Here is a 24,825-nt window from a genome sequence, read left to right on the forward strand (position 1 = left end):
GTGGCTGCCCACCGTGGTACTACCAGCTCGGACTCTGATGGAGACGGCCAGCCCCCGTCAGCTCCCCCTCTTGTCCACTTTGTAGCCTTAGGCAAGTCAGTTCCCCTCAAGGACTCTCAGTTCCTTCCTGTGAAATGGGTTGATAATAGAGAGTCACCATACCTGATCTTATATCCTTGGGGCCAGATGTTTCAGAATTCTGAGACTTTGAGGCTTTAGGAAGGTATTAAGGTGTCATATACATTCATATTTGTGTAGCAAACTTTATGGATAGTCACATTAGTGGGTTAACTAAACTCTAAATAGTCTCGTGTTGTTAAGTCAGGGCAGCTTCGCCTCCCAAATGAGTTCAGGTCCATTAAGTTTTGCTGCCAAGTAAGCTATGGAAAAACTTTTGGGTCTTAGAGCTTTTTTGGTTTCAGAATGGCAGACAGCAATTATGCTCCTGTATTAGAACTTACCTCATAGGATGGTTAGGAGGGGAGATGAGATGCAAGTGTCTAGCACAGAATAAGCTCTCAAAACATGTTCGCTGCCTGCCATTGGCTGTTGTCATCCTATTTAGAAGGACTAAAAAAGCCTCTCTCTTTTTTTTTAAAGCCAAGAATATATCAGCATTACCTCTGACTGCAGTATAAGATAGAAATAAATTTATTTTGGAAAACCATTCATCAGTGATCTTAAAATATGACAGGTAACAACCTGTTTTAGACTGGATCATTTTGTGCAAAGGAAAGGTTTGGAGAAAGCTATTAGAATTTTGATTGGAGGAAGCGTGGTATCTCCTAAGGATATTGTGATTGCCTGGATATTTTTTATATTCTCAGAAGCTGCTGTTCTAGGTCCTAAGGGGAGATAGCTGGGAAGTGGGGGGACGGGGGGGGGGGTCCTGGTTCCTGGGCTCCTGAGGATTTCTTGGGAGATCCACGCAGAAGAGATGGCTTCCATACCCATGCAGGATCCTTGGGAGGGCGCCTTTCCCTGCCTTAAAGATATCCCAACCAATTTCTTCTGGAATGTCTCATGGGTCCCATCTGTGATCTTTGCCTCCCACCTCTCTTCTGAGTAGTGCGTTAGCACTTGTCGAGTTCTTTTGCCCCTTTATAGGGAAAAACAAACAAGCAGGGGCACAAGAATTATCTGTTTGGTTTGTAGTTCACAAAGTTGAATTGAGGTGTTTTAGGTGGCCCAGGCCCTGATACTTGGTAGTTTACATAGTTGGCCAGAACTGCTTAATGATGCTAGGAGAACAGTGACCCCCCCCCCCCCCTTGAGAATATTTTAATGTTTTCCTAGGAGGAATGCCAGCTACATCCAAAGGCTGCAGGAACAGTGCTTTCCTTGTAGGCAGTGTGCTCCGAATAGAATATTTTCTCCTCTACTTGAGCTGCTGCTATGCGGGTCTCAGCAGCTTGTCGTAATTTTCTTTGCCCCAGTTTGGTGGGACTCCACCTTCGTGTTTGTTGTGTCTGTAAATGGCTTGGAACTGGACTCCCAGGGACACCCCCTTCTCCTCCAATTGTTTCCTCCTGTACCTAGAACAACCCTGTAGTGATTTTACTCGGAGAGTTTTGTAAGGTTTGGCCCGCTGGCCTGCGAAGCCAGAGGGAATAAAAACCCAGATGTATATCGAATCATTAAGTACTTCTTGGGTTTATTCATTCACCAAATATTTATTGAATGCAGGGACCCAGAAGCTAAGCGTGCGGTTCTACCTGCTTACAAGCAACAGGCCTCCCTCACCCCACACAGACACCATGTTTCTCTTTAGAAAGGTTGTACGGTGGCCAGACGGTATTTACATGTGGTTAGTTACTGAAATTTGGCTTAACACCTGAGTAAAACCATTAGCAAAAATGCTTGGGCAAGACAGTTTCACATTTGTTTCAAACCTGGATTGGTGTAGGAGGTGCGAAAAGGCAGGCATCTTAATTTCTCCCTTTCTCTTTCTCCCTCCCTCTCTCTCATTCTCTTTTTCATCTTCTTCTGAAAGTGTAGTTATTCTCAGCTTTATTACCTTTGCTAACTGTGTGGCTTCTTTTTCTGATCCCCCAAGGGCAGTGGCAAGAGACGACCAGGGTAAAGAAAAGCCAGGTGGCCCTCAATGGCCGCCTGATCTCCTGCAGATGGCACGGCCTTTCTGTGATTTCTTTGCTCTTAGTGGCTGTGGCGAGGAGGTGGGCAGTGGAGAGAGGCACAAAAGGAGAAACAGCCAAGTCAGTGTGGGGGCGGGGGGCGGGACTTCTCTGCATGGATGTTGAGACTTGTTAAAACCATAGAAGGGAGAATGGGCACAAACCCCTCTCCCTCCCCCATCACCCACCCTCATCACCCACCCGCCCACAGAAAATGCCATGAGGCGAAAAGTTGGAACAAGAGAGGAATGCCCTAAATTAAAAAAACAACAACACATAAATGCCTCTCCAGGAGTTCAAATAAAGTTTCATTTTAAAAGCAAAAGACGTAAACTCATCACCTTGGTTTATTACTGGGTGCTTTTGAACTCCTCAGAAAGGAACACTGTAAACTCAGGAGAAAAAAAAAATGATTTATGATCCCTTCCTCATCATCTTTTTGATTCTGTAGGAGGTGGGACAGACAGTAGGATCAGCTAGGGAGGCAGAGTTGGGGTGAGCATGACCGCTCCCCCCCCCCCGCCCCGCCCCAGGCCTGGGGCAAATCTTAGCTTTTTGGGGCCTCTTTTTCACTGAATGTGGTGAGGCTGTTCTAGGCTCCTTGCTCTTTTAATATTTTGAGCCTCTGTATCATATTTAAAACCTTCCCTTACTATTCTAGTTTGGGGAGATTCTAATTGCAGCATTGAAAGACAGACTTCTTTACCTGTGACAATTTAAGTCCTAGGAAATGGAAATAGAATAAAGTGACATTTCCAAGCAGCTTGCTATTGAAAGTAAGACTCTTAAACCACCCCCAAAGCGCGGGAGCCTGTTTCTATGACCCGCCAGCCTCGCGGAGAGTCCTGGCAGGGAACACACAAAATCTGCTGGAGTTTCTAACGAAGCCCACTGGCCCAGATTTCATAAATCAAGGCAGAGTATCTTCCCCCCCCACACACCTTCACACCCCCACTTTGGAGTCTTAGGGAGGATTTTGAAAGACAGGGTAGTCACCAGGTATGGACCGGGCTCTCTCCAGGACGGTGAGGAAGCTCATGAAAAGACAAGGCAGAGTTTTAAGTCTCAGAGATCCAGCTTTGGCTGAGTGACCTTGGGAAGGGCATTCAGCTCTCGGGCCTTACTCTTCTCGTTGGGGCTTATGTGGCTTTTGTCATTGTGGTGGGGGTTCTGCAAGATGTTTGCGGAGCACTTAATACAGAGCCTGGCTTCGGGGTAAATGCCCGATGAGGGGGGGAAAGCAGCCATCATGGATTGGCTGTTCGCCCCGAGCTAAGAGTGTTATATGCAGTGTGTCTCCTTTCATTGTCAGACTAACTCTGAGATTGTGTCCACATTCCCATTTTGCAGTTTAGAAATCGAGTCCCAGAGATGCTGTTTACATAACATAGGATTGAAATCTCCCAAGTAGCTAACCTGAGATCCGAGATAAAGACTCTTCTACTACCTCATCAGTGTACCCTGAGGAGTCAGATCCTCCTGCCCTGGACTGAGGGCCAATCCCTGGCACAGAGAGAAGTGAGTCCACCGGGCTGGAGGGGCCGGGTGGATCATACAGAGAGGTGCTCGTGTGACGGGGTGAGATGTGGGAATGTTCTCCAGGAACAGGGCAGAGAGAAAGGGAGCAAGAAGTTCTACAAGGGGCATCGAAAGTTGCTGGGGAAAGAAGAGTCTTTAGATTAAGGAGCCTCACTCCCTCGGTAGCTGGGAGCCACTGAAGGTTTCTGACAGGAGCACGGGTGCCCTAGAGGCCCTCCAGTTTGGAAATGCTCACTTGGCCGTGGCATCGAGGCTGGTTGGACAGGGGGAGGATCAGGTTACCTTTTGCTGCTGGATGTTTTCAGGAACAGAGGGGGCCCAGACATCAGTTCTTTTAAATGCTTTGATGAGGCCCAAGTCAATGACATTGTCAAGGACACCTCGTGTTTGCCTTCAAGACGCCCCAGTCTCTTCATCTGGCCTTTTTCTGTTTTCACCATTTAGGCAAGTGTGAAATGTATAGACAGGCGAGCTGGTTTGAAATCCTGGCTCTTCTGATGAGCAGCAGGAAACCCAGGGATGAGGGGTTGACAGAGAATTGAACCCTTATGTTCATTTTCACTTCATCAACCCACATCCAGCTCTCAAAATGTCTTGGTAACTTCTTTCCAAAGAATGAATAAAGACTCTGGTAACCAGAATGACTGGAAGACAGAAAGCAGAGTCAGAGGAATTTTATTTTATTTTTTCAGGGTGGTTGTGAGGAGAAGGGAACACGTAATGGTTACCACTTGGGCTTAGACATCAAACTAACCTGAGCGAAAACCTCACTTCCGGCCCTTGAAGCTGTGTGACCCCGGGCAGCCACTTAACCCCTCTGCACGGTTCTGCCTCTTTGATGAGAACAGCACCTAAAGGAGCTAGTGCATGTCAAGTGTTGGTGGTTGTTTTGGGCACAACTGAAAGCATTGAATAAAGTAGCAACCCTTATTGACCGTCCTCTCTTCCTTCTCTCTACCTACCTCACTACTCCTCAGTTTCTTTTAGCATCCAAAGTGGCATTGCTTAAGGAGTCAATCCACAGAGACAGAAAAGAGACTGGTGGCTGCCAGGGCCTTGTGTGTTGGGGAGGGCGGAGTTAGTGTTTAATGGGAATAAAATTTCATTTGAGGAAGATGAAAAAGTTCTGGAGATGGATGGTAGTGGTGGTTGCACAACAGTATGAATGCACTTAACGCTGCTGAACTATTCACTTAAAATGGTATAGAAATGCAGGGGTGGCGTGTTGCTCCCCGTCTCCTGCCCCCCAGGCCCAGGACACATTTGGCAGTGTCTGGAGAGACATTTTTGGTCTTCAGACAAAAATATCCAGGAGGTGGTGGGGGTGCTACTGGCATCTAGTAGGTAGAGGCCAGGGATACTGCTCAACACAGAGCAGCCCCTCACAACAAAGAATTATCTGTCCCGGTTGAGAAAATCTGTCTTACCATGACATACAAGTTTTATCTTCCTAAGGAAACCTTAAACCCCACTTCTTTCCTCCTTTATTCCCTTCTCTGCCCCACTGCCCTCCTGTATATGGCAGGCTCGTGGCATCCTTTGTGATATATTCTGTTGAAATGCATGATCAGTGTCAGAGCATGTCCGTGTTTTCAGTGAGTAGTGCAATGAGCCCAGATCTTGGGGCTAGATGCAAATGGTAATTCTTCTGTTTTGGTAACTTTGGGCCAGTTAGTCTCTTTGCTTTCATTTCTCTCTGTCCCCCTCTGTAACGATAGTGTGATCATTAATGTATGTTAAGTTCTTGGAACGAATGTGTGGATAATCAATAAATAGCAATTTCCCCCCCCTCTGTAAACATACTGCTGCTAAACAGATGGAGCCCCTTTTTCTAAGGTGAGCTGAGGTGGATTTCTTGTTGGAGAGGAAGTTTGGAAGGCTCTTCAGATTTATTTTAAGGAGCACTTGGGTAAATGCTCCCCATATTTGGTTAAAAAGGAAAGCAGGAAAGGAACTCAGGAGAAATCAGATCAGGAGGAAAAGATTGGCATGATATAAATGGAAAAAGGAAAGCCGTAGGGAATACCAGTTTTCTCCTAAGGCCATGTGTCTGATTTGGAAGTCACAAACTTTTTATTAGATGCCTTTCTCCTGCACCTAAATCTTCCAGGAACCTCTTGGTTAAAAAGCTACATTTAGCACAATGCTTTTTTAAAAAATATTTTTATTAGATCTGAGACATTTTCAGCTATAAAAGGCTAACCAAAACCATTATTTGAAATCCACTGAGAGACTTAAGGGAATTTTGAAGATAGAGTGAGTAGAACAAATAATGTCTGCCAACTGACAGAGCACAGGCTGCTGGCTCACCTCTCTGGACCGGGGGAAGCATGACCCACAACATTCCTTCTGGCCATTGTCCCCACCGATTGAACCAGGCTCTCAACAGAGCAAGGGACACAAGTGCGGCTGTCCAGGAAACGAGGCATGGTGTGACAGGCTAGGGGACAGCCCACCAAAAGTAGCTAATGGCCCTGTCTTCCCTTGAGCGACCTTTTTAAAATATGGAAGGAGTTAGAACCTGGCATATTAGGTCATTGTAATACATACAGTACCAGTCTCGAATCTCATACCTAAAGACAAGCCCCGAAGTTCCATCTTATCTCTGTTTGAGACAGAGGAGCCCTGCGCACACCTGGCCATGTGCATGAATTAACCCAAGTGAGCAGCAGTGGGCTGTCCCTTGAGTGTGTTTCTGGCCATGTCCATGGGCATTTCAGACTTTGGGGGCTGCCTTGACAGTAACTGTGTCATTAATTGGTTCTCTGTCTACCAAGCCCCTGGAGCACCTGAGGGTTGACCACAGCACCTTTTAAAGGACTTGAGTTGCACTTGCATGTGAGAGTGGCACCCCCCCAGGCTGGGCTGAGATTCCCGCTGGGTGCAGAAGCAGGAAGAATGGGTACACCGGCAAGTTCCCGTGTGCTGTCCTTGGTCACAAGATCCTCTCCGACTGCAGACACATGTGACTTCTTTTCCTTGTTCTGTCTTCTGTATTTGTTTCCTTTCCAAAAAGCCCCATATTTGATTTGATAAAAGGTACCCTTCTGCTTTGGTGATCTTGTTTTCCCAATCAGACATTTGGGCTATGTGTTCTGACTAATGCTTTTTGTGCTCTGTTTTAAGTTTGAGGCCGTCTAAACCATTCCTTTGGGATACTGAAATACTTTAAATTCTCCATCATTTTTGCTAGTCATAAAAATAATAAAAGCACTTCAACACATTCCAATTGCCCTAAGCACTGCTGGATAAAATAACGTTCCAGTCAGCCTTAAGAATGTGTCAAAAAAAAAAAAAAAGTACCTATCTTTTGGGATGTGCAAAGGCACTTGGCCTTCACTCGTACACATTAACCTGTTGCTGACAGGTTTTCACAAATGTATCAACTCTTAAATGAGCCTCAGGGAGAAGAATGTGGAATGTGCAAGGAACTTTTGTTACCTTGGCTTGCTTTTTAGAAATAGAATTTCAAAGTGTTTAGCTCCAAAAGCTTTCTTTTTCATTTGTACATAGTCGGTTGTTGTTTTTTAAATGAGTTATTTTCTTTTTTCCCTTTTTTAGAAGTTTCAATTGATAGGAATCTTAACATTTTTATAACCCCTAATTTGAAAGGGATACCCACTTTTTTTAAGTGTATAAGCAATATAATAGTTTTTACCACCATTCTTACATTTCTAATACCAAGAACAGTACCTAACACATATAGCAGGCACTCAGTAAGTATTTGTTGCACAAAACAATTAATTATGGAGAATTTGAAAACAGAAGGAAAACACCGCCTTTAATTCTACACCATTAACCCAAGTAATATCCATTTGGTTTATACCCTTCCAGTCATCTTCCCTGGACCACATTCCTAATGTAATTATTATGAAGGTATAAATGTCTACTTTGATTTTAGAGAGAGGAAGAGAGAGAGAGAGAGAGAGAGAGAGAGAGAGAGAGAGAGAGAGAGAGAATGGTCAATTTGTTGTTCTGATTTACGCATTCATTGATTGATTCTTGTATGTGCCCTGACCAGGGATCAAACCCCGCAACCTTGGCGTACCAGGACGATTCTCTAAACAACTGAGCTGCCCAGCCAGGGCCTATTCTGCCTTTTGAAACTTAATAACATATGCCACTCATTTTACCAGTTGGATGATATTTCAGAATCTATAATTGAAAGGCTGCAAAATATGACAATCAAATAATTTACTTGACCACTGCCCCCAGGGTTCAATATTAACAAATAAGCCAAACTGAAACCTTTCTTTATGTAGGCTGGGCTTTCTGGGTTTTTTTCTTTTTTGAATTATTCCCTATGGTAATATTTTTAGGAAATTAAAAATCGAAGGATATGAACTTTATTGTGATTCTTGATGTCAACTGTTATCAATTGCTTTGTAGGAAAGTTCCCTCAGTTTACCCTACCACCAGTGAAGTAAGAGTGAACCATTTTTCACAAAAATAATGCTAACTGACTGTTGTCATTAATGTGTTTTTTTTTGTTTTTTTTTATATTTTATTGATTTTTTACAGAGAGGAAGGGAGAGAGATAGAGAGTTAGAAACATCGATGAGAGAGAAACATCCATCAGCTGCCTCCTGCACATCTCCCACTGGGGATGTGCCCGCAACCCAGGTACACGCCCCTGACCGGAATCGAACCTGGGACCTTTCAGTCCGCAGGCCGACGCTCTATCCACTGAGCCAAACCGGTTTCGGCATTAATGTGTTTTTTAAACTAATATGAAAGGTATTTGTCTTTCTCTGACTGGCTTATTTCACTGAGCATAACCACCTCCAGGTCCATCCATGCTGTCCCAAAGGGTAAGAGCTCCCTCTTTTTTACAGCTGCATAGTATTCCATAGTGTAAATGTACCCCAGCTTTTTAAATATATATATATTTATTGATTTCAGAGAGGAAGGGAGAGGGAGAGATAGAAACATCAATATTGAGAGAGAATCATTGATTGGCTGCCTCCTGCACGTCAGCCACTGGGGCTCGAGCCTGTAACTCAGGCATGTGCCCTTGACTGGAATCGAACCCAGGACCCTTTAGTCCCGCAGGCCGACGTTCTATCCACTTAGCCAAACCGGCTAGGGCTGTACCACAGCTTTTTAATCCACTCATCTACTGATGGGCATTTGCACAGGGAGTCCACTGTATGGGAGAACATATTTGCCAAGGATACATCTGATAAGGGGTTAATTTCCAAAGTACACAAAGAACTTGTGCAATTTAACACCAAGAAGACAATTCAGTTGAAAAATGGGCAAAGGACCTGAGTAGACACTTCTCAAAAGAGGATATTCAGATGGACAGTAGACATATGAAAAATTGCTCAACATCAGTTATCACTAGAGAGATGCAAATTAAAACGACAGTGAGATATCACCTCACACCTGCCAGAATGGCTACCATCTGTAAAATCGACAAACAACAAGTGCTGGCGGGGTTGTGGAGACAAGGGAACCCTAGTGCACTGTTGGTGGAAATGTAGATTGGTGCAGCCCCTGTAGAAAACAGTATGTGGTTTCCTCAAAAATTTAAATATGGAACTGCCTTTTGACCCAGCCATCCCACTTGTGGGAATAATACCCGAAGAATCCTGAAATACCCATCAGAAAGAATATATGCACCCCTGTGTTTATAGGAACATTATTTACAACAGCCAAGATCTGAAAGAGCCAAAATAATTTTTCTTGCAAAGGTTGGCTGATGAGCACCTGGCTAAAAGGAATTCCCTCAACTGATGGCCAGGCCCTTCTTCTCAGAAGGGTGTCTAGGTGGCTTTGGCGGTGAGGGTCATTACCAGGATGCTGTGCTCCTAAGAACAGCACCAACAGGCAATGCAGGGACCTTTCGTTGAGTTCTGCCCACAAACCACAGCCTGATGGGAAGTCTGACTTGGGGCCACTCAGCTTGGCATGTGTGTGCTTCAGGGAGCTCCTGGCAGAAACGGGAGCTGATAGGTGCACGTGGCAAGGGGACATGGTTGTGCAGTGGCTTCAGGCTTACTAGACCCGAGACTGTTTTCCCAACTTTCATGATGTCAGAAGCACTGAGAAAGGGGAAAAATTTTTTTACCGTTATTTCTGGTCATTTATATCATCTGAAGTTCACCTAAAACCCTGCAAATACTGTTTGTGGTTTAAGCACCCGTTTTTCCTATGATATAGCCTTTACTCTGCTGATATTACAGGACAGTGGCTTTTACATCATGACTGTGTTAAATAAATGCAGTTGGCTACCACACAGAGTTTTTACTTGGCCTGGAAATGGATTCTTCCAAAGGTCAAGATAGAATCAGTTTGTTTTGCAAAAAGATTACCTGTGGAATTGCTTTCAACTGTCCTCACTGCCCTGCGAACTCCCCCCTCTCCCCCCCACCCCCCCAAAAAAGAGACGAATACAGTATACACCCACCTCTTAAGAAGTGGTTGTATTCTATAAAGCCACATCTCTTACCAGGCCCCCACCCTCCTTATCCCTCTGTGCTATTGTCATCTTTGCTGAGGTTGGGCTCTCTTCTGTGAATACAAGAAAATAAGAAAATTGCCTGTTTTAGGCAATGCAGGTGTGTTTCAGAGATTTAGAGTTAAGAAGTCAAGTAAATATTTTGGCAGCCCAACAAAGGTAAGAAAGGGAGAACGCACCTAATGGGCTTCTCGAATTACAGGCCTGTCCAAACACTGCCTTCTTCAAGAGGCGCTGGTCAAGGTCAGAGCCCGCCCTGCTCCCCGGCGGCAGTGAGGCCGGGCTGAGGGGTGGGCTCGATGCGCTCACTGGCCCTGGCCCTGTGCCAACAGGACACTGTTGGGCTTTGATTCCGTCCGACGGAGAGAAAAGGTACTCATCAGTACGTGGAAGATCTTTCCTCCTTAGCAGACTCTAATCACATCACTTCCTCTTCCTTGCCGGAAAAAGAAAAATTCCAGATAGCTTTCTTCTCTTTCCATTGGGACCTTGGAGAAATGGGGCGCAACAGCACCGATCACTTTCTTGGTGTGAGAGTTTGGAGGCAGGCAGCTATGAAGGAGAACCTGGAAGGAGCTTAAGACAGGGATGCTAGTCTTTTGGGCTTAGGCTCTTGGCATCCGAGCGTACCCCCAGCAGGCCAGACTAGGTGGCTTCTCCGTTGCCTGGTTTCAGAACAGAGACGTCCCAGAAAGAGGGAGTTCTGACCTGCTAGTGGCATGTCTCCCTTCAAGCTGTGCTTTGTGTCTCTTCCGACAGAAAGGCCAACATAAAAGTGCCACTCTTCCTCGCCCTCCCCCAGTGGCTTCCACTAGATCACCTTGGCAGGGCCTCCTCCGAGGAGGGTGAGGAGGGTGAGCAGGCGGGCGCAGGCGGCGGGCGGGGAGGAGGGGAGGAGGGTGGCGGCTGCCCTGGCGGCTCCTTTGATCACCTCCCGCCTGGTTCCAGGCCCTGCCGCCAGCAGGCCAGCCAAAAGCCCGGCTCTACTGATCTGATGAGGTGCTGAATAGGACCCGAGGGGCAGTGACGGGAGCGAGCAGAAAGCCCCGGGAATGAAAAGGGAACCCTGTGAATCTGCGCGGCTTCATGGGCCGGATTTTCCTACCAGGGAGCCGCTCAGTTCCTGCCAGCCCGGGCGCCTGCCCCTCACCCGGCCCCTCCTGTCTCCGGTTTTCAGACCCTGTGTGTGTTTTGTGTTTGAATCACGGCTGCTGTCCCTGGTTCTCAGGCTGGGAACCCACTGCGCCAGTTTCCATGGTCACTGGGAAGCTGTTCGCGCCATGTGCTTCAAAGGGAACCTCTCCCCTCCCAGCGCTGCCACCGCCTGCCCCAGGCGGCCACACAGTAAGCAGCTCTGCCGAGCCAGGCCTCTGACCCTTGCCTGCCAGGAGGGAAACCTGGCCTTTGCGGAGTGAGGCTGTGAAACCTCACGGACAGACATCACCTTTCAGCAAAGCGTGTGGCTATGCGCAGAGCGGGCACACCTAGGCGCGCGCTTGGCCAATGAGCCTCACCGGCCCCCTTGCAGATTAAAATGGATGTTGGGATTATAGGTTGGTGAGAGAGTTTGGGAGCCTTTCTGGAATTGAAGAAAAGAGCAAGCAAAACCTCAGCCCCTTATAGGAATAAAGAGATGGCATCATTTGGGGTGGGAAAGGGAAAGGAAGAAGAATACTGGGACTGGGGAAGGTAGGGGGACCTGGAGGTCACGTGCGATTTTCTCAGCTAGACCCGTCCTTTGGGCCAGTAGAGAATGGGATTGAGGCAGGTGGCATTGTTCCTGTCCCAGGAGCTGGAGTGGTGAGGGTGGCTGGCATCTGCTCACTCCTCCAGGGCCACGAAGGCCTGAGCAGTTGCCCACCAGATCTGAAGTTTGTTTTTGCTTGTTGAGTAACGCAGAGGAATGAAACCTCACATCTGACTGGAGAGAAAGCATTAGTGGTTTAATGACCTTGGAGGGCTGCTAAATGATGATGCTGGAATTAAAAGGTGAATATCCTTTGAAGAGCTTACATTTTAGATGCCAAGCCTAGCCCCTTTGCTTGGAGCTTAAGATGTTAATTTCTGCCTTGGGGTTACAGAACCATAGAGAGCATATTAGATACTTCTTCAGTAAATTTGCTGCCAATCTCTACTTTTGTAATACTTTGATTCCATCTCCTCCTGTTCTTCTGCTCATTTGCCGCTGGTAGAAAAACTCTATTTCTTTCCTTCTACAAAACTACCTGAAATTGCACCGCTCTCATTTGTATGCTCAGACGATGAGGAAGGCCATACGAGGATGGCACAATTCTTCTATTTTCAGAAATGTTATCACCACTGTGTCCCACTTGGTGGGCAGAGTTCTGGCTCCAAATTGTATTCTTACTAGTGGGACTTGAGGACCCTGGACTATTGAGCGTCTGGCTAGGACGTTGTGGCCACATGTTTGAGAGCACCGGGCCAGGCGTGGAGTCCCCTGAGGACAAGTTTGCCCATCACCGGCTTCTGCTCACCCTGGAGGTGATGGCTTGGTACATTCCATGTTCTCACCTAACTCTCCTGAGATTCTTATCTGACTTAACACGCAGAGATCCATGTGGCTTGGTTTACGTTGGCTTACGTAAGGGTCAGCACTTGTCTGGAAGAGACTGGGAAAGAGGGGCATAGGGCTCTGATTCACTTGAACCTTTTGGGTTTTATTTGTCTTGCTCCCCAGCATCAAGCTTATCTAACTTGGACATGGCTCTTGAAGGCTGAAGGAATGAGCATCGTTTTCTGTCTGTGTGCTCCTGGGTCAGAACCTGTGGGGAGGGGCATGGAAAAGCCTGGGTCTCCTTCAGATCCGTGCCCGTGGAGAGCACATTGGTGATGGCTCTTGACTTAAATTTAATTCAGAAGAAGGTTATTGGTTTTTCATCAGTTACACCAGCAATTATCTTTGTTGGCAACTATGATAAAAGGATTAGGGAAAGTTGGGGGTCTCTCACCACTTGCAGTTGATTCTCCAATTCAGTTCTATTGTTTGTCCAGGTTCTATGTCTGTGCTCATCTAGGTAGCCAGTTTATCTTCCTTGTTAACCAAGAATCTTTATTTACTAGAGGTCCCTACACCCTGGAGAGCCGTCTAGGGACCCCACTGGTGCACTGGGGAGGGACTGCGGGAGATTGGCCAGCAGGGGAGAGGCCACGGGAGGGCTCCAGGGCGTGTCCAGCCCCTCTCGCCTAGTCCAGATCAGCCGGACTCCAGCAGCAAGCTAACCTACTGGTCGGAGGGTCTGCCCCCTGGTGGTCAGTGCATGTCATAGCGACTGGTCAAACGGTCAGACACTTAGCATATTAGGCTTTTGTTATATAGGATTGGCTAGGGTTTGTAATTTAAGGTATGGACATGTACAGGATGTTAAATTTACTTGATGCCTTAGAACTATAGCCATCCAGACTTCCTTTGCCCTGGTTGCCTGGTGCCTTGATGTTCAGCACGCAGCTTTGGAGTGTCCACAGGGCTCCAACCACCCTTCGAGGCACTGCAGGGGCAGCATGGGGAGAGAATCGGTACAGGCTCCTTTGGGTCTTTGCTTAGACGTCACTTTCTCCTAAAAGTCTTCCTAGACGAATAGTGTATTTGCCAGGAAGCCTTCACAGAGGAGATGAAATTGAACTTTCAAGAATGGGTGGGTGCCCGGATGGTGTGGCTCAGTGGTTGAGTGTCGACCCATGAACCAAGAGTTCCCCAGTTTGATTCCTGGTCAGGGCTCATGTCCAGGTTGTGGCTTCGATCCCCAGAAGAGGGTGTGCAGGAGGCAGCTGATAGATGATTCTCTCATCCATATTTTTCTCTATCCCTCTCCCTTCATCTGTATTTAAAATCAATAAAAACTTTTTTTTTAAAGAAGTCTTAAAAAAAAAAGAATGGGTGGGCTTGGGGAAATTTTAGGTGGACAGTAAACCTAATTAACATCTGATTTGTGATAAATGAATAATATTTTGGCCAAAATATATCTTTTATTCTATTATGAAAAGGGTTTACTGAGCTAATTAATAATAGACTGATAAATAACAGAAATAGTTATCCTACTTTACATATAATGTAATATTTTACATATAACACATATAATATATAGTTTAATATATATCCTTCTACAAATCAGCCAAGGAAACTTTTCAGAGCACTGGCAATATTTTTCTTATCTTTATCAGCAAAATTACAATGACCAGTTGACATTCATAAACGAGACTACATTTTCATACTGCATTTGGATATTATAGTATTCATTACTTTCAGGCTTGTAATGTTTCACAGTTTTACTAAATATGATTTGCTGGAACATTGGTGAAAAGAAACCAAAATTGTCGCATACACATACACTTTTAAGAATCATTGCTACTAATAAAGCATGATGCCTTAAAAACAAACGAAAGAAAGAATGGGTGGACTGAGACTTGGGTTTTGATTTGCATTTTCTTAATGATTAGAGATGTTGAACATCTTTTTATGTGCTTATTGGCTATTTGTATATCTGCTTTGGAGAAAGACTATTCAAGTATTTTGCCCATTTTTTAATTGAGTTGTTTGCTCTTTTGTTGTTGAATTGTAGGAGTCCTGTATACATTCTGGATATTAATCCCTTATCTGATATATTAATGCCTTATCTGATTTACAAGGTATCTCTTTTTTCTGGTTTGTGATTGCACCTTAATTCATCTTCATCTAACATACAGAAGGTTATACAAACATATCTTACTATTAAGTCTGGCTTATAATTTACTGTTGTCCCAAGAATTCCAGAAAGGAAGAGAAGTCTTGCTTCCTGGGCCAGGCTCTTAGGGACTCAGTATGTTAGAAGATGCGCTGTTACAGATACAAAGAATGATAAGGAACTGCCCAGAAGGTGCCCTAGGCTGGCCGCAGGGGGCCAGCAAGCTGACTACACTATTCTGCGGCCAACCTCTTGCAAATGGGGAGCTCCTGTCCGCCTCCATGGCCAGCTGCCACCAGCCCCACGGTGTGAATGGCGAGGAAGTGGGGCTGGTGGCTGGCTGGGCTCCAGGATGCAGCCTTTGCTGGCATAGAACCAGGCAGAGGGGGGGAAAAACACCCTTGTGTGTGAGAGAAATAATGCTAGCTCCAAAACCTATAATTCCCAAGTTTAAAAAAAAAAAAAAAGATTTTTCAACCAAACTGTGCTTTTATCTTTGAATTCTGAATGGGAGATTGTTCACACAGCTAAGCTGGCTGCAGAAGCCAGGCCAGTTAAAACAATACGCAAGCAGCCCTCCTCCGAGTAACCAGAAACTGTTGGCTCAAAGGGGCCTGAACCGAGGAACCAACCTGCTGGGAGACGTTTTCCAAGTAACTCCAAGCAACGGCCTGAATGTAAATCCTCCTGCCGGGGAATGGCACTTTGGCAAATGAAGACCCTAATTAGAGATGGAAGGGTTTCTATTTTGTTTTTCTTTAATCCTTACCCTGGGGCCTTTGCAGGGCCGCCATGTCTCTGCTTGTGTGCAAAGAAATTTCCAGCTCCTCTTTGTAACAAGATCCTCTTTTGGGAAAGAAGCAACAAGCTGACAATGTGGGCCCACCACAGCCAGGGGACCCCGCCACCAGCCTCACCCAAAACAAAGAGCTTGGTCTGGGCCGGAGAGTCTGGGTCACCTGGATCGGCCAGTCGTTTGAAGTTGTTGGCCAAGTTGGATCTCGTGCGCCTCCCCGCCCCCCTAACCTCTCACCCCTCCGCCCCACGAGACAACTCAAATCCATGCTTAGACTACAAGTAACGTTTCTTAAGTCCCAAAGGAGAACAAAGTGCGAACAAAATGCAGAGCAGAGCAGTCAGAGGACGGCAGCTCCGAGGCACCAAGGCCAAGGTTGAGTTTGAAAAGGGTGGCGGGACCCTCGTACCCCCTCAGCCTTCCACATGATTCTTTCTTTGCCTCTTAGATCTAGACAGTGAAACGGGCTGTGTGTTGTTGTTTTTCTTCTCAAATTGATCTCAGTTCTCAGAATGTCCAGAAGTATCACGGATATGGAAACCTGCACGTACCAGTTTCGTTCTGTTTTGATGTGGGTGCCTCGTCCACTCACCCAGGTACCCTTAGGGGCTTAGGATTGATGACCTCGCTCATTTTAATTTCTCTTTGGTCCTAGAAAGACAAATAAACAGCGTTCTTGGGGCCCAGAGTTCTTACCTGAGGCAGCTGTCACCCTTCACGTTGGTAAATGTGGAAAGGCACAGGAGAATTTTGTGTTTCTGGGTATTTTGTGTCCCATCAAGGCTGTTGACTTAATGGGCGGCGCAGAATGCTTGTGCCCAAATGACTTCAAAACTTGGGAGAACTTACACATTTTTGAGTCAACTATAGGAAGGATGCTTCTTAACAGCTGCTCCATGCTGAGACCGGGCTGGGCTCTGTCCAGTAGAGTCTTCCTTAATATTCACAACTTCGTGAGCTGGTGGATTCTCTGTTTTCAGATGAGTGCACTGAGTGTTGGGAGAAGAGACGTAGCTGCAGCCACCACACATGGCTCGGTCCCGGCCCCAAGTTAACGTCAGACCCGCTCTGTCCGGGCCTCCTCGATTCTTCTGTGCACGTCAGTTCTGTCCTTTGAATTAGGAGTGAAGCCTGCAGATAGGGGCGTCCCACGGATGCATATGCGGAAGGACAGACGGACCAATTCCTAACCCACAGTCTCCCCACCATTGGTGAGAAGCCCAGTGCTGCCAGAGAGTCACCGTTCCTGGCTGTCACATGCCCATGGACGTGGCCTCTGCACTTACTTCCCAGAAGTCCCCAGCGTGCTCATACTTTGTGACGCTGGGTTTCGGGGAATCCCAAGATGTCTCTTGTGCAGTCAGCTCTATGCTTGTGGTTAGGCTGCTGCAGCTTTTTAGCGAGAAATGGCCCAGCCTGTTGGCCACCTGGCAAAATGATGACTGTGAAGAATCCTTTCAGTGCTAGTAACTGTCCCTGTCCCACTTCTCATTCTTGGTGTAATTTTCAGTGGGGCTCGGAGAAACAACTTAAGGTTATTGGGAAACAGGTGGATCCGGGAGTGAAGAGAAAACTGAATTTTCAGATGCCACGTTGATCCTTTTAAAAAGATAAGACAAAAGAAAACCTTATCAATATGTCCTTGATTTATTCTGTTCTTTGAGAAGTGTGGTTCTTGGTAGCAACTTTACTTTTGTGGTTATTAAAAAAACCTTTGTTGCTAATTTATACTCATAGCGAAATTAAAGTATCAGACTGAAATTGGTGGAGGTGGTGGGGTAGTCTGATAATTTGCATGTCAGCCTGCACCTTTTTTAAAAAAAATATATTTCTTTATTGATTTCAGAGAGGAAGGGAGGAGAGAGAGATAGAAACATCAATGATGAGAGAGAATCATTGATTGGCTGCCTCCTGCACGCCCCCTGCTGGGGATCGAGCCTGCAACCCAGGTATGTGCCCTTGGCCGGAATCAAACTTGGGACCCTTCAGTCCGCAGGCTGACGCTCTATCCACTGAGCCAAGCCGGCCAGGGCTCAGCCTGCACTTTTACCTATCAACAGCTTGTATCATGATTTGGTAAACTTGTAATGACTGTGGGTGTGGAAGGAGGGGAGGCTCAGATGTCAAGAAACAAATTTATCATCGATTTTTAAATCGCTTGTGGAGGCCATAAGCATGATGCTATGGAGTACATCGAACAATACTAGATTTATGGCAATGCTGCTTTGCTACATTAGCATGAGGAACTGGGTGGAGTGGGCCTGGGAGCCTGGTTTAGAGTGGGCACCGTTCTCTAATGTAAACAACCATGGGTATCACAGAATATTGGTGGTAGCTTTCCAGTACAGCCGAGCATTGTTAAAAATATCCCCATGTTCAGAAAGAAAACAAAAACCGCCAAAGTCTTAATAGTCTTTATATTGTTCCCTAAATATCTTTCCCCTGTATTTTTCCTCTGCCCTGGTCATTTCCATGTTGCCATAAAGTCACGGATATCCCAAGTGCTGCCATGACAACAGTGAGGATCTTAGCCAAAACCTTGCCCCCAGGAAGAGCTGAGAAATGTCCTTATTAACACTGTTGTTTTTCTTGCTTTTGGGTTGTGTCCTCCCCCCCTCTATTTTGTTTTATTTTAATATATTTTTATTGATTTCAGACAGGAAGGGAGAAGGAGAGAGAGATAGAAACATCAGTGATGAGAGAGAATCATTGGTCAGCTGCCTCCTGCACGCCCCACCCTGGGGATTGAACCTGCAACCCGGGCATGTGCTCTGATCGGGAATCGAACCGTGACCTCCTGGTTCATAGATTGACGCTCAACCACTGAGCCATGCCGGCCAGCCTCTTCTCCCTCCTCCCCCTTTAAGAAAATTGTATTTGTTTCTGTTGTTTTGAACAACGCAAGTAATAGTAGTGGCATCGTTGATATCACTCAGTCATCTAAAATCATTTGTTAATTCCCCACATGCCCTCAGCAGTTTTCCTGGTAGCGGTAGCCCCCTGGCCTGCTGAGCTATAAAACAGGCTTAGGTGATGTGACTCGTGATGTACATGGGACCGCTGAGCCAAGAAGGACAGTTCGGCAGCAGCGCTGCACAAAAACGGGGGCGTGTGTGTGTGTGTGTGTGTGTGTGTGTGTAAGACCTCGCAGATCATCTCACCGCAGTCCCTTCATTGGACAGGAAGCAGAGTTCCCCGGAAAGATGCAAGGAGCTTGACTCTAATTAGCTTCCCTTTGTAGCGCCATGTGGAACAGACTACATCTTTGGCATTCATTCACACGTTCATTCATACCTCCTATCTCCTAGGTCAGTGATGGCGAACCTATGACACGCGTGTCAGAGGTGACACGCGAACTCATTTTTTTGGTTGATTTTTCTTTGTTAAGTGGCATTTAAATATATAAAATAAATATCAAAAATATAAGTCTTTGTTTGCCGAAACCGGTTTGGCTCAGTGGATAGAGCGTCGGCCTGCGGACTGAAAGGTCCCAGGTTCGATTCTGGTCAAGGGCATGTACCTGGGTTGCGGGCACATCCCCAGTAAATGTGATGTGCAGGAGGCAGCTGATCGATGTTTCTAACTCTCTATCTCTCTCCCTTCCTCCCTGTAAAAAAAAAAAAATCAATAAAATATATTTTTTAAAAAAATAAAATAAATAAGTCTTTGTTTTACTATGGTTGCAAATATCAAAAAATTTCTATATGTAACACGGCACCAGAGTTAAGTTAGGGTTTTTCAAAATGCTGGCATGCCGAGCTCAAAAGGTTCTCCATCACTGTCCTAGGTCATGTGCTAGGTCCTGCTGATAGAGTGGTGACTCAAATAGACAAGTCCCCTGCCCTTGTGGGGTACACAGTCAGTAGAGGGGATGTGGAGACAATACAGCTAGTACACACACATGCACACACACACACATGCACACGCACAATAGGCTAACTGCAGAGTGTGGTATGCAGTGTGAACCCAGTAAAGGGTGAGAGCTGAGTGGGGAGTCTGCAGAGGCTGCCTGGAGCTGAGAGCCCAGAGTCAAGGTTCCTGAAAGAAAAGACGTTCCCTACCGCTCACCACATCACAGCTTGCCTACCTCCACGCATCTCCCAGCTCCATCATCTGTTCTGCAGGCACATCTGTGAGGTGTGCTCTCTTTGTTTCCTGTACTTCCTGTCATTTTCTAACCATCATATGGCAGGCACTTTGCTACCATTTATGTCCTGTCTGTTAAGTAATAAAATGAGGGCACTCACTTCTTGCACCAAGTTAACTGCTTATTTTAGGCATCTTGTTAAATATTATCTACTTGACTATCTTGTGACAATTGCTTTTAAACCCTCTGAAAGTTACAGAATATGCTGTGTGATGTAAAAGGATGTATATACAAAACCTTTATTCTAATAATTGCTAAAACTTACCACTTGGTGTTGTGTAATGCTTAGCTGTCGCCCTAAGAAATCCAAAGGTTAATGGAAATCAGGTTCTAGTGTATTGCTTTGGGTTAATATCCTTCCTTCTAGACTTCTTTCCCTCTCCCAGTGGCTTTAAGAAGGGAAGGAGGGGCCGGGGGGAGGGTGATTAAAACTAAAGCTGCTTTGGCTGATGAGGGTTGTATTTTATACTCCAAACTAAATCATGTTGCAAGAGGTCAACTGGTCATTCCTAAAAGGTCGTTGTCACAGTTCGCGCGGAGCTTCCCAGTGCGTTGACCTGTTGTTCCCAGGAAAGTCTGGAGACCAGATGAATGAAGCATCCTGTCAGCCCGTGCTGGGCGCACTGGGAAGGTGAAGTGCTCTTCGCCCACCTAAGGCAGATGGAAGGGTGGAGACAGGTTGCAGCGGGTTAGAGAACTTTCTCTTTAGAAAAAAGTGAATGGGGAAGCAAGGCTTTGCTGGGGCAAGGATGGCAACTCGAGTAAACAAAAGGTTATACTAGAACCCACTTCCTTTGTTTGTTCTACTAAGTAAAGTCTTGCTGACACTGAATAATTACAGGAGGAAAAGCCCAAATGAGGCCATCCTTTCACTTGTTCAATGAAGGTTAATTTAAGGGTTAACTTAATGGGACTTGAGATAGAGCTTGAGTTTAGGGATTTTTGCAAATTACCTGTTAGAGGCCATGGAAACAGACGTGTGTTTGTTCCTTAATATGTGAGTGACCTCTTAGTATTTAAGAGTGATTACCGATTAACCAGGGAGTTTCAAATGAGACGTTTTCATATTCTGATTAAAGAACTTGCCCCAGCTGAGTGAGTGCTGGCTTATGTTGGGGTGAGCTGTGAGCAGAGGGGGGCCGCTGTATCTTAGAGCACGGTGACAGAGGGTATAGGAGAGCAATGAAGGTAGAAGGAATAACCTAAGCAAGAAGGCGTTTGTGTGTCTTAATTTTTCAGAAATGGGGCAACTGTATGGTTGGAGCACGCAGTGCTCAGAGGCAGACAGTGGGAGGGGAGGTACACCAGGTAAAAGGAGTCCAAACTAAGGTGAGTTCTGATTAAGGAGAGGAGTTGGGGGCTTGAATCTGAAAAGGGCAGGAGGATAGCTGGGCGTGATGTACGGGATGAACTGGAAAAAGACTGGAGGCAGGGAAGCTCCTGTGATACAGGGTAGCAGGGGTGCAAAGGGAGAGCCTACTGAGAGTGGTCCGTTGTGGAGGTAGAGTTAAGCAAACGAAGTGGAGGGGGGAAGAGAAAAGGGCTGTGAGAGGACGGGAAGAAGATGGGTTTCTGGGTTAGCATGATGGCCGGTCCATTAATCTGAGACAAATAATGTTCCTTTGAGAGAAACTTGATGACTGATTTTGGTTGTGTTGGATCGGAGCCCTGGAATTTAAGGAAGGGGTCACGGCTGGAGATGAAGGTTGGGAAATCATTAGGTGGGAATGCGTATTCAAACCGAGAGTCTGAATGAGCTTGTCAAGAAAGAAAGGATAGGCTAGGAAGAGAAGGGACCAGCACGGGACTTCAAGGAAAACTTGGCATAAGGGATGATGAGAGGAGAAAGCCAATAAAAGAGACCGAGGAAGAGCTAAGGAGAGATATGGATATGGGATATTAGTGTATGGAAATTTCCAGAGGCAAACAGTGAGTGAGTGGGACCATGTCAGAGTCAGCAAAGGAAAGCAGATCATCTGAGAGAGAAGCGAAGCAGGCTCAGGGGCACAAAGCTGTGTTAACAGGACTGTGGACCGGCACAGAGGACAACCCAGGTGAGGTAGCATGACCTTGAGCGTTCAGTTAGCACAGGTGGATAACAAACCACCGTGAAACTTAGTATTTTAAAAACAGCAATAGTTTTTCATTTGTTCATGACTCTGTGGGTCTGGGCCAGCTCGGCTGATCGCTGAGGTCTGTTGTTAGTGTTCTGGGGCCTCACTTGAAACAGTTGTGCCCTCTCAACATGTGGTCTCTCACCATCCGGACGGCCAGTCCAGGCTTCTTCACCGGGTAGTCTCGGGGCTCCCAGCAGCAAAAGAGGACAAGCCCAAAGCGCAGGCACTTTTCAAGCCCCTGCATGCATCATATTTGCTAACGAACCATTGGCCAGAGTAAGTCACATGACCAAACCCAGATTCAGAGGCTGTAGACATAAACTCCACCCCTTGATGGGAGGAGCCGGAAAGTGTTGTGGCCTTTTTTTCCCAGTCTACTCTGACAGGTGTGAGTTTCTTGTTACACTTGGCAGGAGAAGCTGTTTGATTCTTTGGATCAATTGTGTAACTCTCAATGGAGCCAGGAAAAATGGAAGATCACAATGGAGCAATTTAAATTATGAAGACCCAGATAATTGTGGAGAGGTTGTTTCAGTTCTGCTCCAAATGAAAGCTAAGGATAGTTCAGGGAAACACAGTGCCACTTGTATTCAGGACATCAAGCTAAAGCAATTACTGCAGACATTGATACACCAGGTTTAAAACTCAGAGCTGAGTTCCCGCTCTCAAAGCAGCCTTGTCTGATTTGCAGCAGTCAACACCTCTTCCTGCATTACTCATTTAAGTCTAGAGATCAATGAGTAGTAAGCATAGCTGCTGTTAATTGGTGCCTAACTGTGCCAAGCACTTTATATCCATGAACCATTTGATCCCCTCAGTAGCCTTACAAAGTTCTGTCACTATCCCAGCTCTACAGATGAGCAAACTGAGGGTCAGACAGGAAGTGACTTGCCCAAGGGCATCTATTTAGTAATAGAACTAGGAATTTTTAAAAATCCCTTGGGCCGCGGGGGTCCTCTGACTATGGCACAGTAGCTATTGCATATGGACCCATGCGCACACAGCCCCTCTGAAATCCTGGTCGTACTTATGTTGATGTAATATTCTCTCGAGCATGCCAACCTTGGAGTCGGCTGCTTCCCAGAGTCCTTGCAGGCTCCGTATTGCTGGTCAAACTTTCCCAGGTTTCTTGAGTATTCATCCAGGTTTATTGAGGATGGATTTGTGTCGGAATACTGAGGTAGTTTTAGATATCAGAAGGCGGTATTATCTTGCTCAATCTGGATAATTTGTAAAACCGACTTGAGAGTTTTCCTATACAAACTAAAATTAACAGCATCATTCATTTATTTGTGTCATAAAAATTTTGCTTTTAAGCAATCCTATATAATAAAGAGCTAATATGCTAATTATACCGGATGGCAGAACAGCCATCTGGACGACCTTCCAGACGATCTTCTGGATAAAGCCAGGGCCGTGAGGGCTGAGCCCCTTGCACGAATTTCGTGCATTGGGCCTCTAGTAAGAGCAATAATGGGAAAGAATATTTGTCTTTAAAAGATGTGTAAATTAAAATAATTTCAAATGTACCAATGCTTTTTTTTAAGTTCTGTATTGAAGTATAATAGATAATAAACACCACATATTTAAAGTGTACAATTTGATACATTTTTACACACACACACACACACACACACACACACACACCATGGACTTTACATCACTCTAAAAAAACTTCCCTCAAGTGCCTTTGAAGCCCTTCCCTCCTCCTCCTCTTTGTCCCTAGCCAATCTCCAGACAATCATTATCTGCTTTCTCCTACTGTAGTTTGAATTTTATAGTCTTGTAATATAAATGAAATTATATAATATCTACTCTTTAATCTGACTCCTTTAACTCAGCATAATTACTTTGAGATTCATCCATCTTGGTTGTATCAGTAGTTTATTCCTTTTTAAATAAGAAAAGGGAACGCTGCTTTTTTTACTCTGAACTTGGGCCAGGACTATTGAAGTTACCTACAAAATTGTACATTAACCAACTAATGCCAGTGATGAGTTAATCTATAACTTCATCTGTTAGCTGTTAACATGACCCCCAAACCTAACCTGCTCTCGACTGTCAGACCCTGATCCTGGGCGCACTTCCCCTCGAAGCTAAAACTGAAGCTGGGGCCTTGGGCTCTTGTATTTGTAAGTCTTAGTTGGTCCCTCGCCACTATCATATCTTACTGTAGTATGTGTTCATGACATAGTGAGAGTAGGGCTGTGTATGTGATGATACGACCTGCAAAACAGCAGGGGCTGGGTGCTCTCTGAAAAGCTCTGGCTTCAGTCAGTTCTGTGTTTTAGAAGCTGGAATTATGCCCTAACCTCAGAGGAAGCAAACTGTATATATAGGGGGAAATTAGAGGACTTCTGTTATTGTTTCAAAAGTACTCACCTGACTACTTTTTTTATAATGAATTCAATTGGTACATTTGAAATTATTTTAATTTACACATCTTTTAAAGACTAAGTCTCCTTTCTAAGCTAACATACACCTGTCCTCAAGGAAGACCGTTATAGTCAACCTTCTTCCTTTCACAAGTCATCTTTTAAAAATTCTTCCCTTAAGGATGTTCCTTCTTCATATAGGAATGTTCTAGCAATGGCTGTTTAAAATAATACACAAAATATGTATGTTCTTACTATACAGGTGCTGGTTAAATATACCTTTCAGTTATTTATGGAAAACTAACACTCGAGTGCCCTAAGTTATGATTTTCCCCCCAAAAAGAAAAACTTGGACATGACAAAACTTAATGGACTGTAAAGAAGTGGGGGGCAGGGTTGACGGGATATGGTCAGTTCTGAGTTGAACGCCCTCCCCTGCTGCCAGCATACTCTGACCTTGGGAAGTCACTGCATCCTTTGCTAAGCGGGGACGTGGGGCGAGGTGCTCTTTAATCCCATTCCAGGACCGAAGGCCCTTCATCGATTCAGATGGACCGTAGTCGAGGTCACTGTT

At 45.6% G+C, this 24,825-nt stretch overlaps 1 protein-coding gene across 2 annotated transcripts in view; it reads left to right on the forward strand.

The window, feature by feature from the left end:
* Positions 1-24,825, forward strand: part of ZNRF3 (zinc and ring finger 3) — a 131,857-nt gene that overhangs the window by 79,350 nt on the left and 27,682 nt on the right. The window lies entirely within an intron of this gene.

The sequence above is a fragment of the Myotis daubentonii genome, chromosome 19 (assembly GCF_963259705.1).
Source record: "Myotis daubentonii chromosome 19, mMyoDau2.1, whole genome shotgun sequence".
Classification (NCBI taxonomy): domain Eukaryota; kingdom Metazoa; phylum Chordata; class Mammalia; order Chiroptera; family Vespertilionidae; genus Myotis; species Myotis daubentonii.